Below are 7269 nucleotides of genomic sequence, written 5' to 3' on the forward strand. Positions count from 1 at the left end.
TCTTGCAAATCACAAAGACTTTTGAGACAAACAGATAAAGGGTTAGTATCATTCAAAAATGGATTTGTGTGAAAGGAATCATCCACAAAAGGTGGAGAACTCAAACTTGCTAATTTATCCCTACTTGGGGATGAGGAAATCTTAAGGGTTTCTGAAGATAGTAAATCTCTAGACAAGCTACAAGAACCTACAACCTCAAAATGTTCATAATATAATGGCATGAATTTTTCAGAAATGACTTAATAGGTTGTCTTAGAATCTTAGGATTTCTTAATATGCTTAAGAGGTTGTTTTTCTTTTTTGGGGGTCATGATCTTGTGAATCCTACAAAATATGCGTATAAGCTATATTCTTAACATCCTTTTGCAAAACTGATTTTGCTAATTTGCAATCAACTTTTAATAAAAATTCTTAGTTCAAAATATCATCTTGAAATTTTGAAATACATAAAACAATGCTTAAAATCTATTTTATGATGGTACTGTAATTGAGTTGGGCATTCTTCTAAGTTCATGAAGTATACCTAACTAATCTCTCATGGTTATCATCTTTCTGTTTAAGGATCCCACCATAACCTATGTTTGAGGCATCAATCTTAACAATCTTAAAGGCTTCAGGATCAGCTAAGGCTAAACATGGTAGATTCATGACTCTAGACTTGACGGTCTTGACAATCTTAGTATGTTCCTCATTCTAAGGAACCATATTCTTCTTAAGTCTTTGTCTTAATGAGGCACATAGCTGGCTTATGTCCTTAAGGAAATCTAACACATAATTAAGGCTTCCTAATAAATGTTGCAATTGTTTCTTATGCTTAATCTCATCAAGAAACTTATGGCAAACTGGATTGACCTTTGAATGAGAGTGATGGTTTATTGGTAAATATGGTGACCTAGGAATCTTATCTTAGTCTGAAACAGATTAATCTTAGTGGCAGATGATCGAAATTCTCTATTGTACCAAAATACTTAGCATTTTTACGTAGTAACTCTGGTAAAGAAAAAATAGAGAAAGAGTCACTACGGCTTTTGTAGTATTCCGGGTATCGTCCTCAAGGACTAGCTTATGAAAATTGTCAATACTAGAATAAATGAATTGTTTTTGTTTAAATCCTAAAGTGAAAAACAATATGTGAATAATGCAAAACTAAGTAAAAGAAATTAAATTAATAAAAAAAATGAATATTGATTTTAAATTCAATTGATTCAAGTTTGGGGTTTTCCACAATCCAACCTAGGGTATAGAAATTAGAGAAAACAATGGTCTTTTAAGTAATATGATCTTAGGGTTTTGGGATCCTTGGCCGCTTGCGATCAAGTTGAATTCTATAACTCAAAATGGCATCCAAAACCTAATTTTTCCCTTTTAAAACAGATTCCTAAAACCATCAAATGAATGAGATTGATTACCAATTTAAGATTTGACTTTTTAACCCTTCCTACTCCTTATAACTTTGTTTTAGGGGCAAATAACGGTAAGGAAGACGATGATAACTAATGATCAAGAATTACCAAGAATCACTAGTATCAGGTAATAACCTACCGTATCATTCCCTAAATGAACTCACAAGGATAAGATAAAAAATGATAAATTGTCACCCAACCAATAATTAATCTCATTGTTATAATAATTTACCCATTGTCCCTATAGGTTTTCTAGCCCTTAGGTTTTCATGCTTCAAGCCCCAAGTTGGCTCTTAGCCTCTCATGGGGGTGATGTCACATTCACAATCCATAATAGGGTAAAAATCCATAATTTGAATCAAAAGAAACTAAAAACAATATATTTAATAAAGAAGAAAAAGAAAACAAACCAAAGTTCTCGTCTTCTTCCACCTTCAATGTCAAAAACTCCGGAAAAAGATCCAAGATCCCTAAAACCTAGAATTGAGAGAGTTTATATAATATCATTAATTACTTAACATGTGGCACACTCCCATTGGCCACTTATTACAAAATAATTTCCTAAAAATGATTCAAAAATAATAAAATGGTGATTTCTAGTCATGTGGGGTCCACTTAGGGTGGATGAAGAGCCCTAGATGCAATTCCCGGGGTAGAGGAGGCGAAACATCAAAGTGGTAGTGGGTAAATTCGAAATTGGTGTCATTTCGAAGTGGATTTCGAATTCATAAGTTGAATAAATGCAATTCCCGGGGTAGAGGAGGCGGAACATCAAAGTGGCAGTGGGTGAATTCGAAATTGGTGTCATTTCGAAGTGGATTTCGAATTCATAAGTTGAATTTCGAAATCATAAGTTGAATTTCGAAATCAAACGAAATGACCCTCCAACTTGGTGCAGTTGTAATCAAATGGTCATAACTTCTTTATTTCAGCTCTAATTTGTACACTGTTTGAAGCGTTGGACTCCTGACTTCTCGAGCTTCGAAACAATATATATTATGTATACAATGGACTCCAGAAAGTTCTCTAAATTTTCCCTCAAAGTCAGAGTATATAATGTCATCAGATTTTTGAGTTCTAAATTTCCATGCAGCTGAATCTTGCTTCATGCCTCATTTCCCATGCTTTTTTGTCTTCTTTCTTACTCCATAATGGTCATTTCTCATCTTCCAAACTTATGATATCCTCGTCTTGCCTTTCCTTACATTCAATGAGTCTTGACTCACTTATTTCTTCATTTAGTCCTTTCTTGATCTTTCAAAATCTAAAGTCATTCAATTTGCACCATTTTCTTCCCTTGAACCTGAGATAAGTCTCCAAAGTACAAATTAAACTCATGGCTAGGGCCTTAGCATTGATTTAGGTCAAGTTGGGTGATTTGAATGTCCTTTGGTGCACAAATCATATCGAATATGTGCCATTAGAGCACATATTTTGGCTCCAATTAGCAGACAAGCTTAAACCATTATTCTTAACAGTCTAGGCAAACTTATTAAGATGTTTTCAATGTTCCTCTACGGTAATAAAGTAAACCAAAACATCGTCAACGTAGACAATGATGAAATCAGAAAACTGGTTAAAAATTTCATTCATTATGTTATGGAATTCTGAAGGGGCATTCTTAAATCCAAAGGGCATTATGTTCCATTCATAATGTCCAAAGGGTACCACAAAGGCAATCTTATACCTATATTTTTCTGTAATATGTATTTGCCAAAATCCTGATTTCATATCAAACTTAGAAAAAACCTTAGACTTAACTAACCTTTAAAGGAGGCCTTTCTTATTTAGAATAGGATACCTAATCTATCTTAATGCATCATTAAGAGACTTGTAGTTGATTACCAGTTTAGGTGTTTCTCTTTCTAATTCAACTTGTTTTTGGACATAAAAGGTTGAAAAACTCCAAGGAGACTTAGACTTTCTTACCAACTTCTTATCAAGAATATCTTATATCTTCTTTTCGCAATAGCTTAATAATTCCTTATTCGTCTAGATAGGTCTAGATTTAGTGAGAATATTTTTCTTACTAAAATCCGGTTCATAAGGTAATTCTACCCCATGCTGCTTCTTGTGCCAAAACGCATTAGGAATGTTATAGCAAACTTCTCCAACGATCTTATTCTTAAACTTTTCTACTACATCTTGAGTTTTCTTAATTTTTAAGTGTTCTTCAATTCTTACAAGATGAATCATTTTTCTTAAAAAATTAACTTGATTTTCCTTAGCCTTAATCACTTGATCCCTTATAGTATTTATATTCCTTTCATCAGGTAGGTTAGTGAATTCAAATAAAATTTCCTTATCTAAGAGTGTTGTTCTTAGTCCTTGATCATTTACTTTAATAGGGTAGATAAAGTTTAAAAATGGGACTCCAAGAAGAGCCTTTTCCTTCAGGTCTCTAACTAGGATGAAGGTTTGCTTAATAAAAATGCCTTGATTACAAATGTGAGCATTTGACACCTTATAATTAATGGTAAGTCTTTTACCATTGGCTCCTGAAAGCGTTTGCTTAGTTTTCTCATAAAGTTAGGTTGGTACAAGGCCTTCTTGTAGGCAATTCAAAGCTGCTCCTGAATAAATCAAAGCAACAATATTAAGGACAAACTTATCCTTGATTACTATAGTTAGGGAGACTTCCCACCTTTGGAAAATAACTTTGCTAACAATATTCAAGTATGAATTTGTCGCTTCATCATTGACTTGTGAAGATTTTGGAACCTCTTCAAGGTTTTCTTGGTTATCAACAAGGTTTTCATAGTTAACAACAATCTTATTGATTTGATCTTAGAGGTCTGTAAAACCTAAGCTTGTGAATTGTCTTAAATCCTTAATTTCCTTCTTATACTATCTTATTTCTTCTTGAAGATCCTTAATGGTTAAGTCTTTGAGAGACTTCTGATTAAATCTTGTTAAGATTTCATTTAGGTTATAAGGGTTTACTGTCTTCTTAATTTATGGCTTATGGATAGATTTCTTAAAGACTTCAAAAAGTTCTTGCTTAACCTTTTCATCTTCTACTTTTCTTAAAACATCTAAAACTAACTCTTGTTCCTAGCTTATGACATTTATAGTCTTAGGATGACAATCACAATTGCCCTTAATGCAATCTTCCTGGCTACTAAATGTTTGACTTGAAATATCTTCATCACTATCTAGTTTATTAATATCATCTTCATTATCTGAACCAGTCTTTGATTTAGATTTTGAGGAGTTTAACATTACTTCGTAAAGCATATCTTTTAAATCTTCTGAAACATTCAAGTTATTAATTTTCTTTCTAACCCTACAATCTTTCTTATAGTAGCCTACCTTACCACACTTAAAACAAACCAGGTTAGATTGTGAGGGGGTTTCTAACTTTTTTTCGGCTTCCTTGTTCATCCTCCTTTGGATGTGTCTTGATCTCTTGGTTTCATTCATTATGTACTTCCCATGAGTACTTCTCTTGTTATGATAAAAAATTTCCTTACTAGTTTTTCTTCCGACTTGTCTTTTCTTACATTGCTTAGAGAGAGGCTTGGTTTCCTTTTAACTAAATCCAAATTGGCTACAGAATGAGCCAAACTCATTCTTGTAGATCTGTTGTTCATTTTTCATTGGTTGCTTAAGCTTAAAGTCATTTCATAGGCCTATTCTTTCTACTGTAACAATGCTTGTAATTTCTCCAAATGTTAGCTTATCATAAGGGATTTGACCATTAAATTGTTCCCTTATGTTAATCCTAATCCTTTCAGAGAAAAGTCTAGGTAGTCCTAAGATGAATTTTTCTTTCCAAAAGGATTGATTACAATCTAGTCTTAACATGACTTTGGTTAGGAAAACATCTCTATACCATCTGAAGTCATGAAGTTTGGGATACTTAAGTTTGGTTAAGAGATCTACAGCTTTATTCTTAATCTTTATAGGATCTTCAATGAAGTGTTTTGATATAGAAGAGATTAGAGTAGCCACTACATCCTCTATATCTTGTCCTTCTTCATTCTTAACAACTTCATTATCCTCATTTATCCTATAAGTGTTTAGGATATCATTCATATCATCAAATGTAAGATAGTTACCCCACCATCATTTTAGCTGACCTATAAACCCAACAACTAGCGTTTGAGTTACAGCATGATCTGATAGTCTATTGTTTAACTTATAGGTTGTGCTAACCATGGTCATTTCTTGAAGCTTTGTGAGTATGTTATTACTAACCATGGTCATTTCTTGAAGCTTAGTGAGTATGTTATACTCAGTCACACCATCTATGTTTCATTCATAAATGGTTCTATTAGTGTAGAAAGCTTGAGTGTATTGGTTTCTCTTCTCATATTGCATATCAGGAAAGGTTGGCCTATGGTAGAAATTCCTAGTCTTAGGGGTTTCTTGGTTATGGATAATCCTTAAAATTCTTTGGTTTGGCGGTTCCTCAAAGATCTTGATTAGTTTATCAACCTCTGCTTCAAAACTAATATCTTCATTAATAAAATTAATTCTCCTACGAGACGGCTTAGGTGTCTTAGGGACAATTAAGCTATCTTTTACCTTTTGACCAATCCTTTCTATTAATTCTTGATTAACATAAGGATTTTCTTGGAATTTTTTTAGAGAATTCAAACGGCTTAAATAAATGCTTATTATCATTCTTAACAAAAGATTTCTTAATATGATCTTGGGTTTCAATGATCACTTCAACCCTGTTGAGTTGATCACCTAACATCTTAAGAAACATATTAGTATAGTTGTTTTGTTCCATGATTCTTCTAACATCTGCTGCACTAGCAGTTCCTTTATCCTCAGGCTTAGTCTTAAAAGGTGAAGCTCTTATTATCGTACCATTAATATTTTTATCTATCTTAGCTTCTGGATGGTGAATGGATTCTATGATAGTGTCATCACTAGTTTTCCATATCTTAGTTTTTGTAGATGTGTTGTTAACACATTTACTTGGGTAATTTGGATATTCCTCTTGTTTGAAGAGTTCAAACTAGATCCAATACTTAACATTTTTTTGTTATTGTCTTAAATACGTGTAAAATTCTTTTTGGTAAATGGTTCTAAGGACTTTAAGGACCTTACTAAAGAATCAATCTTTTTTCTCCTTGTTGACCTCATAATAGAAGTTTTATTTTAAGAGATCCTTGTTAATCTCAAAATCCTTTAAATCTAAGCTTATGGTGTTAATCATTTGTGAATATGTGGGAGACATATCCGGTGATTCATCATGTTGCGATCCTTGGGTAGACTCCTTTTCCTCCGTATAAAAGGGCCTAGCTAGGTTGGTGTGACTCCTAACACCGGTTAGCTTAATGTCCTTTTCCTCCGTATAGTGGATCCTTCTTCTATCCTAGTGGTTCTTATTGGGATAGATGAACTTGATGCTCTAGAAGGTTCATAATATGAAATTCTAGGGTTACTAGAATGTTTGAATGAGTTGGAGAAGTTTAGTTATATTCTTTAGTGAAGTTTATTTGCTTCTTATGCTAATAGGAAAGAAAAGTTTGAGGTGAACTTAGAAAATAGTTATCGATTTTCATTTTTGTTTTCCTTTCTTTTGTATCATCCAACTAAATAAACTATGTTATTGACTTCATTTAGAGAATGACTAATCTAAACGAAGAAACTTCATATTCTTTTGTCTCATTTCAATGTTCCTTCTTTCAAAACTTTTTTTTTTATTAATGTAAAGACATTGTAATTTAGTTATACTTTCTTCTCACATTCCCATTGTATGATATTTCAACTCTCTCATACAATAACTCATCAATGGAGGTGAAGAACTTCAAAACCTAGTTGTTCAATGCCTAATTTCCAACTTGATATTTTTCTTATTGCCACTTGTATTTCAATAAGACCTATATAAAATAATACTTTTGAAAGC

This window comes from Vitis vinifera, chromosome 19 (assembly GCF_030704535.1).
Source record: "Vitis vinifera cultivar Pinot Noir 40024 chromosome 19, ASM3070453v1".
Classification (NCBI taxonomy): Eukaryota; Viridiplantae; Streptophyta; class Magnoliopsida; order Vitales; family Vitaceae; genus Vitis; species Vitis vinifera.